At 48.9% G+C, this 25,130-nt stretch overlaps 1 protein-coding gene across 2 annotated transcripts in view; it reads left to right on the top strand.

The window, feature by feature from the left end:
• Nucleotides 1-1,016: 1,016 nt before the first annotated feature.
• Nucleotides 1,017-25,130, top strand: part of LOC144730030 (scm-like with four MBT domains protein 1) — a 76,007-nt gene continuing 51,893 nt past the window's right edge. Inside the window, exon 1 of one of the 2 annotated variants that reach the window (XM_078610499.1) lies at nucleotides 1,017-1,595. The gene's annotated coding sequence lies outside the window, so the exon portion shown is untranslated. Of the gene's footprint in view, nucleotides 1,596-12,652; nucleotides 12,760-25,130 lie in introns of those variants that run through there. The other variant, XM_078610500.1, reaches the window with a different exon arrangement.

The raw sequence follows: 25,130 nt of genomic DNA, 5'->3' as shown, positions 1-25,130 counted from the left end.
ATACTATGGGTTATATAAATAATCACGTCGTGTTTATATTACTGGGAGCGGTGAACCGGCAAAAACAACGAGTATCATTCCTGACCTCTCCCCCACTCTCCAGCACACCACGAATCCGCATTGACCAGCGCGGTGAAGTATGTCCAAACAGCAATGCACCACCAGGGGACGGTTTTGCGGAGGAGGCATTTTCCGTGCAATCGATTGTCAAAAGAGACCCCCCGTACATTGCTAATTACCCGTGCCTTCATTAACCTTTCTAGGGAACGTGTTATCATTCATGTTACATCTACAGTGGCGCAACAGCTCCCGGCGACTAACAGCTGCGCGAACGGATTTGCGTGCGCATCAGTGGGCTGAGTTGTTGATGAATCTCCGGGGCTAACACGCGATGGCATTTGTTATTTTGTTATTTAAGAAACAAACAACAAAAAACGCCTCTTTGAGAAATAATAGTTAGATTTTTTTTTCGGGATAGTCCACCGTTCATCGCACACCGCCGTCGACGTTTCACGAAAACATTGGCGTTGTTACAAAGTTGCCAAGACTAACACACACACAAAAACGGGTTTCATCATCAGTCATGATCGATCTACTGCTGGATCAAAAGCCCTCCCCTTCATCCAAGCCGCCACCGCCGCAACAGCAGCAACCTTCTCTCAATCCACACCACAGCACACACCACGAAGCTAGCTGGCACCTGCACGACCACTCATTACAATAGCACCGCGTCCCCAACCCCCATTCGGTGGGGGGATGAATGATGTACGTTCATCCCCCCCCACCACCACCACCATCCCTCTCTGGCTTGCCACATAGAGTAGTCGTCGTAGTAAGAAGGTCTCTCTCGTTGGTTGTTGCAGTGACGGCGAGATGGGCGTGTACACACAGCGAACGCGACAGAGCCCTGCTCATAATTGGGCGGAATAGAGAGCGCGGTGGGTGGAGGAGGAGGAGGGGGGGTTGGGTGCTGGATTGCGCTTTAGGTCACAACCATTGGATGAATCTCTCACATCGAGAGAGAGAGAGGGACGCGGGCGGGCGGGCGGGCGGGCGGGCGAGCGAGCAAGAGATAGCCCCCCCCGGCTTTTTTTTGGATGAGAACAGCGCAAACCTCCCATCACACACGGACGAGTGAGGGAGGGAGCGAGCGAGCGAGCGCGCGCGCGCACGGACACGCGGAGTAGCGGGCGTGACTTAACAACAACGCCGCTGACGCAGAGAGAGAGAGTCAGCAGCAGCGGCGGGGCTGTAGCGAGGCAGGGAAACCACGGCGAAGCGAGCGAACGCCGGGCTGTATATATGGGAGGCGTAGGAGACGGACGAGTGTAGAGAGCGAGAGAGAGCGAGAAAAACCCACAACCAACCAACCACCCTCCCACCCCCATAGCATGCGCATGCGTCCTTGCCAGATGCCATATTGGAATGAGACTTGGGTAGCTGTGGACAACACGTCGTTGTGAAAGTAGTGTGCGGATAAAGCGCTCTGCGCCTCGGGGTGGGGGGGGAGGCGCTTCCCTTCCGAGCGTTGTCGGTGGTGGTGGCGGTCGTGGGAGAGCACGCGAAGGAGACGGGGAGGCGAAGAACGCCGCGAGGTGAGTGGGGGATGAGAGGAGGCTTTTAAAGCCCCGGCCAAAACGCGATGACGCACTTGCCGTGTGTGTTGTGTTGTGTGTGGCGCACACGGGATTCGCAACGCGGGTTGTATTTATCGCGTGTTGTGCGTGTGTTTTGCGCGAGTGAAATCGCGAGATGTTGCTGTTGTTGCTTCCCCCCCCCCCCCGATGATGTTAAAGCGAAATTTTAAGACGATAGTGGGGACGGAACCCAAATATAAGTTGCAGGTTGAGTGCAGAGTTTCATTTTGCGTGCGCGCGCGCGCGCACAATTGGCCTAATTGGGAGTTTGGGTTCGATGTGATTACCAAGAGTAACAATGTATATTTTTGAACGGTGTAAACGTTGCCTTGAGCTCGCATCGGCTTCACCGCAACAGCCTTGTGGGGTACATTGAGAGTGTTGGGCTTGCAAATAAGACTTGACTTTGCTCTTGTGCGTTTCGGTAATTATATTATGGGAGGGACGGCGGCGGTTAAATGTATTCAGATTTGCGTTATGTTAAACGTTCTTCTTCTTGGTTCTTTCGGTAAAGTCACGTAGAAGGGAAATAATAAAATAATAAAAAATAAAACATAATAAAATGCAATTCTCACGACGTTTCGGCCACAACGCAAGCAGCCGTCCTCAGGTGAAGCAATCGAAATTTAAACGTTCTTGTATATTTTGCACGGTCACAGACAAACAAACTGTTCACCACTCGCCGCCCTTACGACTTAAATGTGACGTCCGTGCTAATTATCCGTGGCAATGGAGAGGCTTGTGGGGAACGAGGGAGGAGGATGTTTACGGATGGATCTTCGGGGATGGGTAACGGCCGCTCTAAGCAGCCACGCAACAGCGAGAGAGACATTCTGCGCTGTAGCGGGGGCAGCACAATTGTGTTTGGAAGGCGAATTCTGCTCGAATAAACTCGCTCCGTCCAACATCTCGCACGCATCACACATTGCATTACACATCACACCCCACACAGCCACTTGTGTGTCGCTTCACCCGCATGTCTTGTTGAGAAATGCAGTCAGTCTCGCATTGTTACAGTATCACAGGGAAGGAGGGCCACATGGATCGTCGCATTTTGTAGTGCGTTACCCTAAAATAAGATTGTCCTGGGTTTTGAAGGTACATCGGTAGTAACGTCACCGATCGTGTATACATTTGTGTGACCTTTCACGGCGGTGTTATTGACGATTGCGTTGATTTTTTTTTGGGTGGGGGCGGGTTATCTTCGAGACAATTCCACCCCCCCCTCGTAAGCGACATGCGTGAGTTCTAGCCAACACGCAGTCACAACAAGCTGCTTTCACATTGGAATCTTGAACGTGATAGTTCCCTCGTGATAAACGCCGTATACTTAGAGCGGTGGTGCAGTGGTTAGCGCACCGACTGCCCTATGAATCCGGACCCAGCTGAGTTCGATTCCCATCCACGGCTAGCATCAGTGGCGAGTGATATCTTGAACAAAAACATGTTTGCTCCTCGCCTATCCTCGCCATCCCCCGCATTGCCCAGCGGAGAAACGCAACCTCGTATTATCTTGAGCTCTTCATCCAGCATTGGATTGACAAGGCGACCTCAGAACAGTACCCTACGCATTACTGTTGGACCTTGCAAAATATACAAAAGTCGGATCTTTTTTTGCTTGGGGGGGGGGGTGGTTTGTACGCTGCAGGCGTTCCCTTTTCTCTCTCGCCTCACTCCGCCTGCGGCAAGAGCAATAGGGTAAGAAGCAATGAACATTGCCAAACGCTCACCGTGGAATAACGTCAACGTAGAAGAGCCTCACCGTGGAAGAGCGCCCGCGTGCATCCGCGGCATAGAGATCGGTTGTAGATGCTGGCTGCCTGATTGGCAGGTGACGAGACTGCTGACAAGAACGAAAGCCACGTGAGAGGGCATTGTTGCGGCTAGTGACAGGCAGACAACAGCAGCAGCAGTCGCCTTCCGTATTGATCATTTGCGTGTACGGCTAACACGCGGGGAGCGCTGCTAATCCACTTTTGCAAAGCGGGGGCCCACTCTTTTTGCATGCAATGCATACACATGCATTGCATGCATGCAAGTGTCATAATGCGTTACAACAACGGGCACGCGTGCACACACAACGATCCTGCCGTATGGCCTTAACAGACTGTTGGGGAAAGTGGTGTACGTGACCACCTACGAAGGTAGGCAGGGCACAACGACGCCCGGCCGCCTTTGTCTCCCTAGTTGCGATGTTTACTCGTTTGAGGCCGAGTCGACCTAGGGGAGGCTCGGGATTCTGATAATCCCGCAGCGCGCTAACCGCAACGCTACCGCCCCCCCATCCACGCACAACACACACACAGACCGATGCCAATTCAGAGCGGTAGCCAGCCCAGCAAGAGAAAACACACACACACTCTCTCTCTCGACTGCATGGTTCCACGTTGACTCACGCTATTTGGCAGAATTGTAGAGGCGAGGCCGTTCTCGAGTGCCGTTTTTGGAATTTGCATGCGCGCGCCATGTGGCAGATGGGAGGGGGGGACCCCCTTGAGTGGACGATACACTCGATTATTTAACATGCATTATTTCACACGAGCAAAATACAAAGGTTCCTTCCCGCCCCCCCCCCCACCACAGCATAGTCTTTATTAACACACTGCTTGTAACAAGTGCCGCTATTGAGCGCTTACGAAGGTCAGCGTGATGCACGAGTGTGTGTGTGGAGGGGGGGGGCGCTGAGTCGAGAGGAAGCCCAGCTTCGTATATTCGCCACTAATTTTGACCGTGGCCGAGAAATCCAACTCGGGTGTGCTGGCGTCGTCACGCCGGGCGCTCACCACTCGGCACACAAAGACAAAGATCAGCCCCTATCTCGTGTAGCCTTAACATATTGTTGGGGCAAGTGCTGTTAGCGAGCACCCATGAAGACCGGCACAAGGGGGTGGGTGGTCAACACCGCGCCCGGCCACCTTCGTCTCCCTAGTGGCGATGTTTACACACCGCACCAGCTACTCATTTGAGGCTGAGTCGACCTAGGGGACGGACCGGTTCAAATAATCGTCACCGGTGTTGGCCGTGAGCGGCAATCGAACCCGGGTCGCCGGGTTCGTAGCACAGCGCGCTACCCGCTACACTACCGCACACACACACACACTTGCGCACACACACATACACACTGAAACACGTGCGTGCGTGCACACGTGCGTCCGCTATGAATGAACAAATGCTGCATAGACGCACGCGAAGCAGCGGCTATGCAATTTTGGCGAAGGCGCTGGGGAATTCGTCGAGCCAGTTGTTCAATTTGGGTGCCTTGAACTTAGTTGGCACTGACGTTGGTTGCATTGGGCGCGCACTTCGCTGGGTGAGCGTTCATTTATGCGTGGCAGGGAGGCCATGACGATGAACGGGGATATCGGGAGAGATAATGGAGGGGGGATGGTTTGGGTTGCGTGGAATTCACTCACTCACTCCCGCCTGCCATACGTACTGCAGACTCCCTTCCCCTGGTCAGTTCCAGGCTCGAGACCCTCATTTTCTCCTCCCCCTCCCCCTTTTCGCTCTCTGATTAAATAAACAAGTGCGCTTTCTCCTCTTCTGCATGTCTATTTGCCACCGTTTTATACAGCGTCTTGCTTTGGTATGCATGTCTACGACTTGGGAATGCCTTCATCCAGCAGTGGATGGCCCACGGCTGCTTCTGCTGATGATGATACCACATCCAATTTGTATTTCATTCATCACACCACGTGAGCTCGCTAATTGACCGAACAGCAATTTGAATGTTTTCAACCTCACTCGCAATTGTTCACGGGAATGTGGCGATTGATGAACGGAGCAATTATAAAGAGCATTACTACATCGTGATACTGAATCGGTGACCCTAACTAGGCAAAGCAGCGAGCACGATTAAAAACGTTAAAAGAAATGTGAGCACTCCGGCTAAAGAGACAATTCAAACGACGGGAAAATAACACTGCAAAGTAATTGTGTGGATAAGCTTGTTCTGCAAAGCCACGTGGCCACTGAACTAGAAACATTGTGTGTGGGTCTCTATATATACACACGGATATATGAGATTATACGCCAATATTACTCTCATAATAAGCTATCGCATGATAAGTGAGTTAATAATTGTTATTGTGGAAATTGCAAGTTCATTGCGAGATGATGTTTACATTTCGGTGAACGCCACCGATGTTATATGTTGCCCGGCTTCGGTTGAACAACAGAAGACAGCGATGCTGCTGCTGCTGCATTGTTTGGTGGCGCACAAAGCACATTGAACGCACCCTCCGCACACAGATTAGTCGAGAACACTGCCAAAAAAAGAGAACACTATAATAGGCGACGTTACGGGAACTGACCCTTTTTCAGAGGGTTCTGCGAACCAAGAATGGCCATTGCGTTTCCAATCTTTAGGGCAGTGCTATTCATAAACGTATTGAGGGCTTTTTGTGTGTTTGGGGTTCGCGTTCCTAAAACCACGTGCGCTGACACCACGGAATCTATAAACACGCGCGCGCACACGCCACAGTCTGCGCAATAAGCCCTCCCAGAAGCACAGTTATCTCAACGACAATCGAGCAAGAAGGGGAGGGGAAAAAACCCGCCGCTGACGACTGTTTTATATCGTGTGCGCGGTCTAAAGATACAGCTGCCGATGATTATAGGACGTTAGGTTTGTTACGCATTTGCATTGCGCGGGAAGGCAGTAGTGATGGGTTGTGTGATGTTGCAGATCGAGAGTTGCATTTTATATAACGCCCTCCTGTGCGTAATGCTCACTTGTACGCACTAAGAGGCGCTATCATCCCGCTGAAAGAAACCTGCGGGACCGGGAGAGAGACCCACGGGGGGTGGTGGGTGTGACGACGACGACGATGAGAGTTAGCGTCGTACGAAGGCAAACCTTTCAAGTGTAAAAGCTTGGTTTATCTTGAAGCAAGATTTGTGGCGGGCTTACTCGCTCGCTTTATCTGCCCGCAGTGTGATGCAGTTTGATTTGCGAGTCGCCGCTACGCCCTGCACTCGAGTGGCCGGGGAGATAGAGAGAAATAAACAAATCCCACACGCATATACACAATGGACACGGGCAGCTTTCAATTTCCACCCAGCAACCAAACACCCGCCTCCTACTCCACCCACGCCGCTAAAATACAAAAAACAATGCCGAACAGCAGACCCCTCCTCGCCCCCGAACGAAACCCACCCATCACATTTCACTTGTTTCTGACCCCCCCCACATCCATGCATCTCCTTCTGAGCCACGCAACTTCTGTCTATGCTCAGCTCCTGTTCGGCCGGATAGAAGGGGCCTAAACGGGCACCGCTCTGGCTAGAGAAGAGTTAGAGCTGATGTGGCACGGAGGATGTGGGGCTGAGTAGACTTGCCGATGAGCGGTACCAGTGGTGTCAAGATCGACCTCTGGATGAGGTTCTCGAAGGACTTTGCTGGGCAGTTGGAGGCAATCGCCCTCCAGCAACAACGGAGGGCAGAGGAGCGATGCTCACAACAACAAGCGGATTCGCCGGTCGGCTAAAGCGCAGTGATTTTGCACAGTGGGGAGTACAGTTGGTGTATCTACTAGCTATCTCAGTCGATCAACACCATGGCACCTGGGTCTGTTCCATGACTTTCTTTCCAGCAGCCCTTTGACACGTCACGTGGCCTCAAAGTGCACCGAGCATGGCACAAGCACCGTGGTGACGTCACCGCCACTTAGTGCTGAACGACGGCTGTTATGTTACATGGCCAAATAGTACAGCGGTAGAGACTTCTGAGTTTATGCCCTCTGTGTCCTGCAGGGCTCACATTCTCACTCGATATTTTCCGTGACACTGCTCGTCCGGCCTGCGAGTGAGTCGCGCTTATCGGCGTAAGCCGCCACCGCCGGAATACAAAGTGCGCATAATCTGCAACAACTCTATCCATATTCGAATGCTTCTACGCTATTATATCTGTAAGCCTATGAGGATAAAAATACGCACCGTGACAAATAGTTTGCCGGAACAGCGCTCTGCACAATTCCAATGGTGAAAGTGGAGCAATGGTGAGCCGGATACAGACACTCCACTAAAGTAATAGAGATACCCTGTAGTAAAACATTGCCCTTTCATATCACAGCCGCCACGCGTCTCCCACCAATCTCAATGTCAAATTAGCCGGTGAAAAAAGAGGGAACATTCTAAATCGGTGGGGTATCTATAATTGGAGCACCGTGTGTGTATACAGTATACTTTAACAGTTATGTCTACATGGATGGGCTTTTTAGCCTAAATGTGTTATTTATATTCTCCACAACAACGCTAATTATAATTTTTAGTTATGTGTTATATAATTGAGTATCTAACTAGGACGCCAGAGTGTAAATAAAGTGCGTGTATTTTATTAACACATGGCAACTTTCTGGCACAAATCTGGCGGTTCACCGGTATTGATTGAAGCGAGCCACTCTGCTGGATCAAGACGCGGTGCTGTCGAAACCGGTCCAGAGTTTGCTTGTCTTGAATCAACGCTGTTGAAATTATGCACTCCCAGAAGGCCGTGCGGCTGATGATGGGTTGTGTAAGACACATTATAATTGTTTATGTGGAGAGATGGACATGTGAAGGAGACATTGCTTGTTTATTTTGTTCGTAGCCTTAATGTTAAACTTCTTTCGCACCCCCGGAGAAGCGCATCTGAACCCGTGCGTGATGCGGTGATCGTCTTTGTTTCGAGACAGTCCTGGGTGGCTTAACTCGGACAAGTTCACTTGCAGAGGTTACCGACATCCAAACTTACTCGTCGGCTCGTGTTTAGTTTGCTGGGTGGATCATTACACCGCGTGATTGCGACAGACTGGAGCGATGGCTCAGGGGAGAGGCCTTCATCCAGCACTGCATTGATCAAGGCTGATAATCATTGCGACGATAATGATGATAATGATGTTGACGATTAACGTTACTGTCATTTTCCCAGTGTGGGCGATTCTAAGCCAAGGTGCTCCCTCGAGGAGAGCGTGTTTGCTCTGTGTGTACTGCACACCTGTGGGGCCACTGGTTGGCAACTCTGCTGACTGGTTACCATTCTACTGGGATCCTCTGTTGCTTACCGTCATGTCCGTTGCTTCCAGATGCTCAGCAGTGCTTAGCTCGTATTATGGAACGAAGGCATCAGGGACAATTATAGATCTATATATATATTTGCGTGACTAAATATAGCGTCGTTAATCGCACGCTTGTGTGAGTCTACCCCAGGGGTCTGCAACCAAAATGACAAGAAGAGCCATTTTCGAATTTGATAAAAAGAATAAATCTTGCTGCAATGCATGTGAATACGGGGACGGTGACCCTTTAATGAATAATGTCGCGAAGCAGCAGTCCTTAAAGAGTTGCATTGTGGCTCCGGACCTCTGGTCTACCCCCTCGCGTGCCGTGCTGGCCTTCATAGGTGCTCGTGAACAGCATTTGCCCCGATAGCCTGTACTGCCATACGGGGGGAGGGGGGGGGTCATTGTCTTTGTTGGTCTGCTGAACAAAAGTGGAATTTCTTAAAGACGTTTCGTCTCGTAACACTGCCGCTGGAGTAAGTAGGCCAGAAGCTACGCTAGCAAAAAAAACCACACAAACCAATCCCTTATTTTTCGTCTTGGTTCTTTCGGTAAAGTGACGTAGAAGGGAGATAATCAAATAATACAAATAAACATAATAAAATAATACAATTCTCACGACGTTTCGGCCAGAAATGTCTCAACGATTTCAGGAGAGCGTCCTGCATTCGGACGCGTGGCAGAGTTCCGTGACTACCAGGGACCAGGTCCGCTGTCACCGCCTGGCGTTGTTTCTCCATGGCAACACCCTTCCGTCTGGAACGCCGTCCCCGCCGCACATTCGCAGCAGTAGCAGCGGGGCAGCGTTCAAGCCACGCCGACTTTTTTGAGAGACGCGTCAAGGCCCCCGCTAAGTTGTTTAGTGTTCCCCCGCCACCTTTTATACCCGGCTTGCGAGCATCACTGGGCCTGGCTGGCACGCCTCTCGGACCTTTGTGTCCGTGGAAATATTGAGCGCGTTACAAATTGCGTTCTCGTTATTATTATTAATGATGATTTGTGTGTTGGCTTCATGTGGGTGGGGGGTGGGGGGAAACTGGAGTACCTGGAGAAAAACGCCCGGTTTATTCAGGCTAATGATGAAACGTCCACACATTTTAAATTCCAATAATCGTTGCTGTCCTGCCATATCCTGGGCAACTCAGCAGCCCAAGGCTGCACATTATCTGCTTATTCCCAGGTAGTCTCCCATCCAATTACTAACCGTTCTCAACCGTGCCTAGTCGGCATGTAATAATATACCTCTAAGCAATGATCTGATTGTCATGATTTGGAGGTCACAATTCAAATCAAGAACCAGTAATTTTAAAAAATAATATTTTCCCTGCTCATTTGTATTCTTTCTCATCGTTCATTTGTTAAGCGAGTTTTGTTGCCGCCGTGACGTTTAAAAGCAACATCGGCTCACGCCGATTTTTACGAATTCTCTTAATTTTGGGGTTGTGATTTGAATCAACAAAAATCTTTCGTTTTTCTCTCCTCGATTGAGTTCAATGTATAATGACATTAGCACACACTTATCGCAAACGGTTGGGTAAATTGACCGTCAAAGCCGTGCTTTGTGAGCATACCGTTCCTTTTCAACGCTGAATCATCGTTGACTTTGTCCAGCCCGGGTTTGCAACCTCTGACGAGTACTCGCACGCAGGGAACGTTGTCGTAGGCAGGACTGATGAGACGTTCTTGAATCCGGTGGTTCCTCTGCGTGTGCTATTTATACATCCAAAATGAGTCGCGGCACTAATAGCCGGTAATGTTCAAGTAATTCTCTCGCGCATGTGATAAAACACAGCAAAATTAGCCGAGTGCATAATACTCAAATTTGCGTTTAAAAACCTTACCAGCGGCCGCGGTTGGGCGCGCGCTTTTAAAATGATTTACATGCCCGCCTCGTTAAATGGGGCGCTGTTAGGAAACGCAGCCTCGGTGTGTTTTGTTGTTGCGGACGCGCCGCGGGTCTCTCGCAAGAACGCGCCGAGCTGTGGGTTGACGACGCCACGGGCGAGTGCCGCGTGTGTTCATCAACGGCGGGCACGTTTCACGCAGCGCTAAGATGGCGCGCAACGGTGCGCCTCGGTTTTTACAACCGTTCCGAGCGTTAAACCATCACGAGTTCTTTTTTTTTGATCGTAGAGAGTTGGAGAGGCGTTAGGGGTATGTGTTAACCTATTTTTGTTTTACCTTGTAAGGCCCCCCACTGAGCTATATAGCTCTGTTCAGAAGTGACTTGGCTATCGTAAATGATAGCTCAATGAAGTGGCTTATCACGTGGACATTTATAGCAGCCAAATAGTATAAAATGCATGTTGAGTCTAAATGTGAAGGGGAAAACCGGAGCACCCAAAAAAAAATCCACACGACCACGGGGAGAATATGCAAAACTCTAAATATGTAGGCGTTCAGGGTCGGGATCAAACCCACGATCTCCTGCATACCGGGCGAGGTAGTTAATATCTCACCACCGTGGCACCCACTGTATGTATGGCGATTACCGCATGCCATTCAGTCAACCCGTGGCACCTGGATCGGTCCCGTGACCTCCCGCCAGCAGCGAGTCTTCGACGCTTCACGTGGCCTCAAAGTGCACCTAGCCTGGCACAAGCACCACGGTGATGTCACCGCAACTTAGTGGCGAATGGCGGCTGTTGTCAATTCGTTACAACACACACAGATTATCACCCTCACGATACGCTTGTTAGTTTGCGCGCGAGTCTCGACTAGTGATTTACGCGATCGATTTGCCAACGATGCTCCAGCGTTACCCACAGGCTCATGGAGCGGACAAAGCTGTGCAAAAGGGACAGACTAAAATTAGAAAACAATACCAAATGGGATGGTAAAAATGAGACGAGCAGTCGATTCTTAAAACTGAATCACGATTCCCCAATTTGTGACAATTACGTTTTCTGCTGCATGAAGGCTGCGCGTTAATGTACAAGGACAGGACTGTTTTATTGACCCCAGGAGGACGATGGCTCGATTTGACCCCCGATGTGAAATCGAACTCCCACATCTTCCGTTCTTACCACCGATTAATTTTAACCACGTTTATTTTAACGGATAAGAGGCGTGACCCGGAAGCAGTGGCAAATTCATCTCGAACTCCGTTTTAATCGACACGCAAATCACTTGGGTGGGGGGGCGTGACCTCCGCGGGAAGCCCGAAAAACATCCGGCTAATCGTGATGTCAAGTGGCAGCGAATGACGATTTCCCGTTATCCGTGGGTGGGCAGAGTGTTTGCCATATCACGCGTACGCTTCAAACGCTTTGATAGATTCCAGTGTAATCTCCAAGTGTTTTTTTAGTTTTTTTTAATTGTCATAGTTTGTCGGCCAATTAGGACGGCGATTCTGATATAAATATTCTGTCCACCTTTCTTGATGAAATGTAAAAAAAAATGCTCATTAAATTCTGCGGTATCGGATGTACTCGAACGAATTTGACTCTCACCCACGCTGGGCTGGTGGTGGTGCCATTCAGTGTTGCTTGTGAGTTGTCAAACCCCAGTGAGTTATCCCACAAGTAAGCCACAATTTCTAGAACTCTATATATATATAAAATGTATTTCAAAAAGTCACCCCGAATGTATTATTAGAATAATAAAAAAAAAACTCTGAGAAGGTCACCTAATTTGAGTCACTATCTGCCTTGGCCGTCTTGTCCGCTGGTAACTGTATGGAGATATTCACAGACTAGTATCACGCGGTGAAAGAAAATGCCAGCAGCCAACCCTGTGCTATGTATGTATGTATGAACTTCTTACGCACTGTACGTAGCCAACCAATCGGAGGTGCTAAAGTGGGACTTTGAGAAGAAGACGAGAACCGCACGGATATCCACAACACTCCCACGCGGAAGCGGACAGATGATACGAGTCTGCACTCTGCCCTCAGCCCGGGGGGGGGGGGGGACACAGGAGTTTCGTAACATCTGTGTATTCCACCAACCCTAGTCGCCTCCGCAGTGCTGGATTACAGGCCAACGTGCATAGCCAGCGCCATCCGGCTGCATTGGAACACGAGTAGCGCAGTCAGCCAGCGGACAACAAGAATCACGGATACGAGGACCTTTCGCTGCGCGGTAATTGTTTCTTGTTTTGTTCCGTTATTGTGTCGTTTTCTTCCACCCAAATCGTATCCCGATTGTGCTATCAGCCGTCGCGTCACCAGACGAAGCATCCTTTCGGATGTCGGTTGTCGATGCAGCGAGTCTCGAGGATGGATACTAAGGGGGGGTGCGTAATGGGGATTTTAAAGACGCCAATGTGAGCTGGGAAGAGGCACGCGCTCTATCAAAACGCAGTGCCTTGCGCTCCTACTACTACTGAACTCATTAAACACGGAGCAATCATGGCACTGCTGAGTTAGTGTAATCCCACAGCAGAGTCACGGTGTGAAAAGAATTAAAGAGTGAAAGTGTTGTGAGATGCACCTGCTAATGAGCTCTGGGCAATTGATGTCGGAGCTCACTCGTAGGAGTGCGAATCTTGTTATTGTGCGTTATGAGTTGCGATAATGTCGCTTCTTTTCTGTTTAAAAATGGCAGTGGCTTTAACACATTGCGTTTTCATCTCATTAATCTTCGCCTTTCACAGGTGAAGCTGTGTTAATGAAAAAACGAAGTTTTTTTTTTAAATCCACTCGTTTTTGTACCTAATTGAAAAATTAACCCATTTTACCTGGAGAGTAAACTTAAGTTTCACTTACTAAAAACATCTTGCTAAATTGCTCAGGAGCTGGGTTTACATTTCAAGTTCGGTTGCATTATATTTTTTTAAATGATATTGAGTAAGTGTGGCAAATACAACAATGCATCTGTCTGTCTATTGAAATCGCTTCTTTTACTGACAATGCGTGCATTGAATCGTGTGCGTGAGAATGTATGACCTACGATCTATGCAAACCCCATGCTAATGTAGCGTTATGCTAATTGGGTCAATGAGGCAAACAATAGGAACGAGACAATGCAAATGAAACAATGTAAATAACACTACTAATGAAACGCTGTAGATATGAGACACTGTACATCGGACAGTGTAAAGGAAAAAAATTATTTGAGAAACAAAAGAAACTGTACGAATGATGCAGAAAAAAAGTATCCATTCTTGAATCGAATTGTGTACCTGATGAGCAACAATGAATCAACTGCTATGGTGAGTTTAGTGGTGAATTGTTTGGCCTATTTATCGTCGGATACATTATGCGTAGGGCAGGTGGTGAAGACTTGAGTTTTCATCAATTTCCGACCCTAAAAGATATCCTGACGTCCCAATATTTAATCGGGAAAAAAACAAAATCTAGCGCGAGTTGGAATGGGCATTTGTGGGTGGCTTATGGCATTGAAATATATATTTTTTTAGCATAAATTGTGCACGGTGCCCATCGCAGACGAGAATTAATAACATAAATTAGTGTTGCAGTATTAATGCACACACGCGCTCGCACACGCACGATGGTAGCATTGTGATTTTATGTGGAGATGTTAATTTTGTGAGGGAAAAAAACACACACAATGGAATTATCATTCTTGCTGTATCGCTCATTAACATAACACTGTGCCCCATTATTGCTTAATACCGTGCAGTTTTATACGCCGTTTGCGCATTAATTGCACTTTAAATAATGCATCTTGAGTAAGCGAATTCAAGTGCATGCTTCGAAGGCATTTTCCTGCTCAATCGCGGTGAGTTGCGGTGCGCTCATGCCCTGAGCCAGCCGGTGGTGGAAATGCTGGTGGAAATTCCACATTCCCGTGGCGAGGACCCACAACTCCAGTGGTTTCGATTTAAAGCTTTCGTGACTGCAGGGATTCATCTTCTTGGTTCTTTCGGTAAAGTCACGTAGAAGGGAAATAATAAAATAAAATAAATAACATTTTATTATGCTTTCTTTTTATTATTTTATTATTTCCCTTCTACGTGACTTCACGTAGAAGGGAAATAATAAAATAATAAAAAATAACATTTTATTATGCTTCATTTTTATTATTTTATTATTTCCCTTCTACGTGACTTTACCGAAGACTCCAGTGGTGTCAAGGCAAAATGGTAAAGGTGCAGCAACTCTGCAGTCACAAGGCCACACCACGGCTGGTGGAAGAGAGGAGTTGGGGGGGGGGGCTGCATTAGACGGAGCTCCGGGTAGGTTGTGACTACTCGTGGTGCTGTTACGCTATGCGTGACCACGAGATTGAACGCGCAAGGCGAGCACGTGGGTTGAAGTGGCACAACGCGTGACGCGTCAAGAGACGGCGGCACCTTAAAGTGCGCGCTGCCCCAACCTCACCACCGCCCCCATAACCCCGTCTCAGCTGCCCGTCTCTAAATTTAACGCGGACAGTTTCCGCCGCAACCCGGGGGCTGTGCTGCCTGGCACCCGGGCGGGCACAGGTCCAAAAACAAAGACAAAGATCCCCCGTGTAGCCTTGACAGGCTGTTGCGGGGCAAGTGCTGTTAGCGAGTAGCACCTATGAAGACCGGCAGGTCACACGGGGGGGGGGGGTGGCGGTGGTGGGGGGTGTGTGACCAGCACCACTCCCGACAAAGACAAATATCCCCAGTATAGTCTTAACGGACTGTTGGGGCAAGTGCTGTTAGCGAACACCTATGAAGGCCGGAACAGCACCCGAGGGGGTGGGTGGCCAACACCACGCCCGGCCGCCTTTGTCTTCCTAGTGCCGACGTTTAGGCACCGCACCAGACACGCGCACTCTCTCGCACGAAAACAAACACCCCCCCACGCACTCCCCCCCCCTCCCCCCCTCCACGTCCCCCCCCCCCCCCGCAAAACTCTCAACTTCCTCCGAGCAACAACTCTGCCTCACTCCTCCCAATTAGAACAATTTTGACAAGTAATTTCCTGCAGTTTAACGGCGGTTTAAGAGTACGCCCGGCCTGAGTTGTTGCCGGGCCAAACCGAACTAGAGCAGGGGGGGGCGCACGTGCTCGCCTGTGGGAAACGTGCCCCCCCCCCCCGCCGCTCCCTCCGAGGCTCGTTCGCAGATTTTACTCCGAGACCTCGGCTCCGAAGGTGGCGATCGTGGTTCGCCGAACGACGACGACACCCCGTCGATCGCCCGTCAAGGGGGGGGGGGGGGCGTTTGTCGGACGCGCTCCTGTGGCCGTCCGGAACACTCTTCCGATTAAGCTATGCACTTTTAAATCTGTATTGAAAACTCATTTTTGTTGGAACTGCTTTTCGTGTTCATTTTGTGCCTTCCACCCGCACCTCCGATGAGCATGGTTGGCTACGTATGGTGCAAAGTAAGTTCAACGTGCATAAAAAAATTCCTGTAGCCAAGGCGATTGTCGCGGTCACCCACCCAATATTTGTAGAAGTGGCGAAAGAGACACCCAGCAATTCGTTTTTGGTGTGTGTGTGTGTTTTCTCTGCACATACAATAAGGTGAATGAAAATCTCGAGTGAGGTGATTATTGATCCTTTAAATGCAGTGTCGTATGAAGAGTGCCGGATCATTAGCCGGTAGTTGCATCGATCTAATACGATAACATAGCACAAGGGGGGGGGGGGGGTGATCTGGCAAAGGGGGTTGAAACAGTTGGCGAGGTGCAGTGGGATCAGCAGCTTTGGCCACGATGGTACATCGACGAGCAAACCACGCTCATCCGTGTGTCCTATTACCCGCGACTCCTGTCATCCGTGGAACAATCATTCATAATCAACAGCCATCGGTGAGCGCTCGCTGGTCAGGGCACCGCCGGCCGGATGGACGGCCGTGGCTGCCCTTGAACCACGGTGACCACGCCGAGTAAATCCACGTTTGGATCGCAACACAATCTGAACGATTGTGTTCGCGGCAAGACCTTCCGGGGGAACGTGAACTTTAGGCGGGTTCGCTTGATAAAAGGACTGATTGGGTGGAGTGTTTCCTTTCGGTAGTGCAGCAAGGGCACGGCTTAGCATAGAGAGCCAACAGTGGATTCGCCATGGTTGAGGATGATGATGACTTTGATAATGTAGTTAAAATATGTCTCGTTCTGACCATGTCTGTTAAAGTGGTGCACACTTGACCCAAGTGTAATTGCAGCAGCTACGGTGAAAATGAATTAAATGAAACAGGCGTGTTTGCTTTAACAAGCCCGCATCTGTTGATGAGACTGAGAAATTAGAAACCTGTCCAGAGTTTTCTGGGAATTGACCAAACAATATTGTAATATACATATGGAGATACGGGAGAGAATTACGCTCTGTTTTTAATTTGAGTAGTATAGTCGTTCAGTATCGAGAAGCCACTGCTGCTGTGGCTGCAACACAGAGCCCTTGATCCAGACAAACCCGGGTTTGATCCCCGGTGAGGGCATTTGGAAAGTCGATTAATTAGTCCACCATTCTGTCTGTCCACACTGTGGGGGAAATGACCTACTGCCAGCAAGTTCATAAAACGGTGGGCGACTTGCGGTGAGGTTAACTATGAGTATACGCTCCTTCCGTGACCTTTTGGTGGCCATGTAACTCTAGGCAATTTATATGGCCTCAAGAGAGGCAGCGGTATTTCACTTCTGAATGTTTGAGCATGCCTTTGCCTGTGAATACACCACGAATTATCTTCCCAGTCTATAGTTGTGTCTACATATAAGCACAAAATATAACGAACAAAATCGTTATGCATGTTGTTAATAGTGTTTAAACTTTCCCGTATATTCATGAGTAGGTGCGGAACTTGTGTTTAGTTTTATGTCCTTCCCATGCACCTCCAATTAGCACTGTTGGCTGCGTACGGTGAGAAAGAAGTTGATCATACATCCGGGCATACGCATGTCTTAAAAGTATATATATTTTTATCGATGTCGAACTTGTTGTACTGTGCTTATCCTAAAGTGGGTTACTCCATTGACACACGTTGAAACGAAAACTAAGACGTCTGAAAAACTTGCTTGGTTAAGCTGACCTCGATTGTGATGTTCTGTTTGTGAATGGCGAGCCAAGTGCGTTATTGATTCCCGTAAGTAATTGCTGATGAACTCTTCTAAGTGAGCAGTGATGAAGCACAATCAATGTGTAAATGTGCACTTGAACGACCAGGCCAACGAAACACTCTGCATTTCATGTATGCGTCACAAAACACGCGTTGCCTTGAGATGCTATAAAAACGCAGTGAGCAGCGAAATGTTTGCAATTGAAAGAAAAGGTCGTATTCCGGTTGCAGGTTCAGAACACTGCATGCTGTCTATGCGCAACGGGCTACACTTCTGCACCGCACAGTAACGGGTCCACAGCAGTTAGTCGATCGGCAGGTCGTGTGCGGGTGGTTGGGTTAAAGTGTGGGAATCACCACCACCTTGCGAGAACATTTGGCCAGCGTGGAAGGGGTAGGCCGTAATAACTACTACTGGAGGTGCGCTCCTGAGCTCCATTCTAGGAGCGGACACCCCTTGAGTGATCGGTTTTCCCCCTTGGCAGCCGTGGACCATCGGGGCCAAAATAAATGCGGAGGCAGAAACAGAAAATGTCGATCAAAGTACGGAGAAATATTATTGTGAAAAGAAAAAAAAACCCGTCGCGAGACTTCGACCGGGCACGCAGGCAAAACTGAGATCAAGCAAGGGGGGGGTGAATGTGCTGAGTCTGGCGGAAAACATCGCGAGTCAGGTGTTGTTTCACTGGCTGCCCTTTTGCCTGGACATTCACGTGTAATTGAGAAAAGCCATCCATTTATTAATGAGCCTCACGTCCCGGGGACAGGTTTGCCATCTGCCACAATCCCCAACTTTCCCAGACGTTCCCCAGTTTTTTGGTTGTATTTTCAGCCACGTTGTTTCTCACCGGCCCCGAAATAATAATTAAAGAATATTTTTTTTTTGCGTGGGCTTTCGCGATTCCTTAACAGAACGATGATCGTTGAGGCCATGTGCATTGTGAAGGATTTCGATAACAATGTTGTTGGGTGCAAATGGATTATTATTATTGTCTCAAGTCACTCGTAAATACGGTGGTTAGCAGCGGCTGTGTGTGTGTTGTGTCCTTTCGCAGTGAGCGCACAACTGGAATGTAGAACTCGGTACATCAATGTAGGTATGTGGTGACGTTAGTGGCTTGCATGCCATGATTTGAACCTGGCTGCCTACCTTTATTGGTCAGAATTTGATGGATACATGGCCATGTTTAAATAATAATAACAACAACATACTTGTAAAAGTGACAATGTTGTCGAGTGATTGAAGGTTAATGACAAAAATTTTGGCATAAAACCAATGGATGGCATCAGCAGAGAGTGAGAGAGTGATGGATGCGTTTGATGAGCCCTGACCAACACAACTTCCCCATGCCTCACCGATGAAAGTGGGCAAGTATGGGGTGGGTCAGTGTAACATTTACGAACTAGCCTCCTGACCAATACATCATGGACAGGCCTTCATCCAGCAGTGGATTGACAAGTCGGCAATTTATTTATTTTAAAATTGTAAAAATGTCGTGTCTTTTTTTGGCAGCTGGTGGTGGATGCTTCTAACTCAATATTCTCGAGGCGTTGCTGTTTGTGTGCGCGAGAGACACTCTCACCGGCGGTGGTCGTGAGAGCAAATGTGTCAGGGACGGTACAGCAAGTCGGTTGCTGACCAACCCTGCGTGTTATTGCCTCGTAACACGGCTTTTCCCACTTCCTCCCACACGCAAAGATATCTCCACCCGCCCCCTGCACCCCATAGGGAATTGTCCAATCATTCGCAAAGCCGCGGAAGCCTCCTGGAAATAAAAGGCATTGTGGGGACTCGGCGTGGATTTTCCCGAGTAAATAAAGTCACGTTATCGCTGTATTTCTACTGCGTGCGGGGGCCATTTGACAGTCACACACGCAGCACACACGTGTCTGCTGTGTGTGTGTGATCGTTGCAGGGAGAGGTGTGGGTGGGGGGGTGGATCTACGTGAATGAATATGTTTTTGAACGCCTGCTGTTTTTCACACGAAACGATAAAAAGTGGAAAAGCGAAACCTTGCGCCGTGGCCGCTTTGTTTTTGCCCATTAGGCACTCGCGCCGCGTGTGCCACCCATGGGGGGGGGGGGGCGACCTGAGGTGTGACCTCGCGCGTGCTCCCCTCCCCGCGACGCTCTAATGGTCGCGTGTGGTGCCCGCTCGCCAGAGACGGACCCCCTCGGATTGTCTGTGTGCGGGCGCCGTTCGTAACCCTCGCTGCACGGTTGTCAAATGTTTGTGCTGCTGCTGCTGCGCTTGTGCGTGGAGCGGTGGCGCAGTGGTTGGCGCACCGCGCTAAGAAATCGGGCGTGTGCCCACCAACGAGCGATAACAGTGGCGAAATATTTGAACCGGTTCTTGGCCTCCCCTCGGTTGACTCGGCCTCAAACCAGTACCTGGTGCGGTGTGTAAACATCCGTTGTGCGGGAGACAAAGGCAGCCGGGCGTTGTTCTGGCCACCGACTCCTTCGTGTGCCGCCCTGGCTTTAACAGGTGGCTCGCTGACAGGACTTGCCCCAACAGTCTGTTAGATGTTATACGGGGGATCTTTGTCTTTGTGTGTGCGTTAGAGCCCTACGCGCATGCCCGCGTGCTCGCCAAAAGGTAACCCTCCCCACCCAGCCGACTCCCAGTAATGCGCTGTTTTGGGGATGCGATATGCAGCGCACGGCTAGAAATGAGCTAACAAATGGATGACAAACCGTGGGCAGGTGTTGCCGTGTGTCGGTGTCGAGGCTACCTTAAGCGAATGACCGGCGGAATAAAAACAAAACCACCAGTTTGACCAGCTCTCAAATGCTTCTCCGGGGTTAAATTCGCACTGGCGTGCCGGCCTTGGGATGATCCCGCGTCTTTAAAACCCTGAATCCAACGTCGCTTCGCCCGCACAGGTGTCGGGGGTCAGGTCCCAGTCTGTGGTGTTCTTCACTCGCCGTTGTGTTTTTTTTGGCGTCGCCTATTCGTTACACGTCGAGGCTGTTTTTGTGCATTTTTAATGTTGAAGCTCGGGTTGCATTTATGCCCTTTTACACACGGGAAGGTTTGTATGGCAAAGCTTGTGGTGAACGTGCGCTGCTTTTAGCAAAGCAGGCGTACTGTGATTGAGCAGCCGCGGCTGGATGCATGCATGTGCTTTATTTTACACTGAATCTAACAATATCCGAGATTGACAATGGATTTATACTGCAATATATATAGAAGTAAAATAAAAAACATGATAATCTGACATTGAATACATAAATATTCTCATGAATATACTTAGCTAAAGTTGTATCTGTATATAAAAAAGAGCTTTCACTTAAGAATTCAATTATTTAATCACGTCTATTTAATTTGACGCCCCATTCTACCGAAATCTATTATTGAATGGCAGCAGATGTATGTATGTATGTAGAACTTATTTCACACCGTACGTATTTGGCCTGCTCTTCCAAGCGTGCTAACCGGAGACTGGAGCCGTGGCGAAAGCCGGTGAATGTGCGCTCACTGCGCCTCGAGCCCCACTGTGACCTAAGTTCAATTCCAGGTCACCAGTGGGGTGGTTGGCTGAGCCAGTCATGGTCCGGGCATTGCTGAAGTGCGGTCAAACAAACCTCCAAGGCTCTCATGGTGTGGAAAGACTTTCATTTAGCAGTGGATTGACAACAAAGGGGCTGAAAAAACTTGAATAAATACTGGAGCTATTTATCTTGCTTGGTATTCATATTCCTAGGTTTTTTCGGTGAAGTCACGTAGGTAAAAATTAAAATAAATAAAAGTAAAATAAATAAAAGAAAAAGAAAAATCACGACGTTTTGGAGGCGACACAAGCTTCCGTCTTCAGGTGGATACAGCTGTCGTGCTGTGACGGTTCCACCTGAAGACGGAAGCTTGTGTTGCCTCCGAAACGTCGTGATATTTCTTTTTCTTTTATTTATTTTACTTTTATTAATTAAAATTTTTACCTACGTGACTTTACCGAAAAAACCTAGGAATATGAATCCTTGCAGTCACGAAAGCTTCAAATCTAGAATATCTTGCTTGGCTTTAGCGTTCTGCTGCAATGATCTTATAGCACCGTCTGATTCATGGCATGGGGTGGCAACAGTCAGTTTTGCCTGGCTGCATTTTGGCCTCTTGAATGATTTACCTCGTTGTGAATACCCCACCTTCTGAAGAGGGCGCATTGGAAGCGTCTACAATGGGGGGTTGCGTACGTGTTCAAATGCGGCTGCTTCCCCCGTAAGGAATTAGCAAGTGAAGAGACCAGCCTATGAATAAATAAACATGTGTGGCGGAGAGATGGCAGAATGGATGTCTTTGCTGGCACAGAATGCGGTGCTTCCCGCGTGGAGTTTTTGCATTAAACAGCAGTTTGTGCATTTAAATCAAAACGCGAAAGTCAAATTGGACGTGCTTAAAATTCATCATAGATTGTTTGCTTTTTTTCCCTTTCCCCTTGCGTGACTTTTGAGTTATTTTAGCAAATCGGCAGCTGGAAACATTCTGTCGTGTTGTTCTCTGGTTTTCCTTAAATGTTGTTTCATTTTACATGCGTTATTTTGTTGTTGTTGTTGTAAACATTTGCAGTGCTTGAGGTCTGTTACGATAAAACTCTTAAAAATCGATTCTTACGCTCGTGGCATTAGCCTTATATTCCGCGCACACGCCGCTCATTTTCTTATCATTCACGCAATTGATGTGCAATTTGTGTGAACGTTTTACGTTGAAGATAATGACGCGCAAGCGAACCGTTACAAACGAGACGACAAATCGAGTACGAATGGAAAATGGAGATGGCAAAAACAATCTTCAATAAAACCGAGTCGCGAACCACAAATAAAGTAATTTCGTCATATCTCGCAGGCAACAATGGGCTGTTCTCAATCGCATTCAAGCCGCCCAAAGCATGCATGGCTGTTTCCTTCACGAATGAAGAATGAGTCGTCCCCGTCTACTGTGATTGTGGTCAATTGCGATCTGCTAATCACATAACTGACCACCACCTATTATATTACACAAGAGGCTATGCATCAAGCTACCAGACTCCACGTACAGCGTTAATATTTCATCAGTTCCCCTTCAATTGCCGTACGAAAGAGAGAGCAGAGCACATTTTTTCGGCCAGGGTTGGGAATAATATACCGAGCAAGAAAACCTTGGAGTGAACTCCGTAAGTTGATGCACTGCGTTGGTACGGACCGTCTCCTGGACATGTCAACAACATTTCACCAAGCAAATTGAAAAGGAATATAAAAGTAACTCAGAATTTGAAATGAACATCAATACTCTCAGTAACAAATGTTTGAGTCTAGCCGGTCTGCCCTGTCCCCTTACCTCTCGTCATGAACCCTTGTGGGGGGGGGGGGGGGCAAGGCGGGTAAATAGACAATAACAACAATAACAACAACGATAAAAATAATGAAGTTTGGAGACGATGAGTCGACTCTGTTCTGTCCTCCGTAGAAGCGGGCGACTTCACAACTAATGAGCACCGGGGGGCGGGGGTAGGGTTTGTAAAATGACAAAACTTTGTTTCTAAAGTCCTCTTCAGAAGGGGAATTGCGTATCTGCAACAGCGATCAGAAAAGCCCTCCACGTCACACCGCTTCTCAATTCTACAGCACCAAGTCCGGCCAAATGTAGATGTTGTTTTCCGATTGTGGGCGCGAGCACACGCGCCTGATCTTGGCTTTCGCCGTTGGCGCGTCGTCGCACGCACGGACACAGTTTTTTTGCTCCGTAATTATTTTTTCCTCAGTGGAATGTAATGAGAGCACGCGAATGTCACTCGCGGGGGGGGGCGGTCAATTTGCAGTCCCCCCTCGATGACTTAAATTAATCTTTATTTTTTCCCCTCCCTCCCCACCCGCCCCTCCCCATAATGCGGCTTCCAGCGAAATGATTTCTCTTCTCGCAGCAGGAGGTTCCCTCCGACAAAAACGCGCGCCGTTTAGAGGGTTGTGCATTTTTTCCCCGATGCGCTCCGCACGCGTGCTCGCGCCTAATGCTAAACACGGGCTGACCGGCGTGGCCGACTCTTGCCGTATCGTGCAGTTTCTTTTGCCCCCCCCCCCACCAAGCCGTGACCTCAAGCAGGAAATGGGGCTTCTAAGTTCTCGCAAAAAATGCAATCTGACGGCAAAGACCCGGCGCGGTCGTTCTTTTGCGCCCGCGAGTTGTTCGTCGGTGAAAGCAAAACCGACGGCTGACGGACTCTAAGCGACGAAATAAGGCTTGCCCGCCAGGGGCCCCACGGTGTAGAACCGTGGTGCGTTCTCCAACTGTTATTCACTCAATGTCTCTGGGCTTCTCTCTATCTCTTTGATATGAAAAAGGTCCATTGTCAGACATGTCACCGATTCCACTGTTTTTCTCTATTAGGGCAGCATTATTGACAAATGCGGAGTTTTTTTTCTTTCCCATTTCAATTCTGCTTCCGCGTCACTGCCAATGCAGTGGCTGTGATACGAGCCCAGGGTGCGTGGGCAGTGCTGGTGTGGCACAGGGTGGCATTCCTGCTCATTAGTGCTCCCGTGTGACGTTTCCGCAGCATTAATCCCATGGAAGGGTTTTGATTTAATTTTCATTGTTTTCATTTTAATGCGGGAAGCGTCGACGATACAAGCCCAGTGCACGTGTAACGTAAGCTGCGTGTTTGTGCGCTGGCGAAATAAAATACGTTTGTTTATCTTTTGGGGACACATCTGCCTTTGCAGATTTCACTAAACATTTTCATCAATTTAACTCCGCGTGTAATTTCGGGCACTGTAGAATAGTTGAATGCATATTTAATGAGCGAGTTTAAATTAAAAGAGTCGTGCTCTTTTTGTTAGTTGTAAACCCACCACGTAGCCTCGTTTCGTGCGAAGCGTCAATTATTAAACACCGCTCGTTTTAAGACTCGCAATTAAACAAATTGCCATTCAAAAGGAACGTCGTCGCCGCCGCACGTCAACTTGTTGCAAGCAGCGCACGCTTGGGGAATCCTGGCACCCTTTTCTTCCTCCGCTTGTGTCTCTCTTCCTCTACGTACATACGCGCGTGTACGTTGAACTTCTGTCGGACCGTGCGTAGCCAACCGTGCTAATCGGAGGTGCGGTGATCATGACGGGTGCGAATCACCTTTGACTACAAGTTAGTAAGGTGCCGAATAAGGAAATGTATGTGTGTACGCTAAACTTCTTTCGCACCGTACGTAGCCAACTTCTTATCAGGGGTGCAGGGGGAAGGACAAATGTGATGGGTAAATGTGATTCTGCGCGTTAAATGAAGGATTACTGTAACGGTGGAATATCTCAACCCAGTTTACTTTTGCACCCGAGGTCATCGATAGAAACCGCGGATAAGAGTTAACGCAGCTCGATCCGAAGCAAAAACGTATAACTCGGAAGACGCGAAGGTGAGGGTTGTGACGCGAACGAGAGAGGGACAGCTGTTGAGACTTGAGATGAAAACAAACGACAGGCAAAACAAGTGGGGATGTTGCAATAAAATATGCTTTTGATCAAAAGTCTGGCGTGAATCATAGCCGTGGGTGGG

The sequence above is a fragment of the Lampetra planeri genome, chromosome 34 (genome assembly GCF_965212315.1).
Source record: "Lampetra planeri chromosome 34, kcLamPlan1.2.h2, whole genome shotgun sequence".
Lineage (NCBI taxonomy): Eukaryota > Metazoa > Chordata > Hyperoartia > Petromyzontiformes > Petromyzontidae > Lampetra > Lampetra planeri.
Note: the sequence above shows the minus strand (reverse complement) of the source record. Positions and strands in the feature narration are given on the sequence as shown.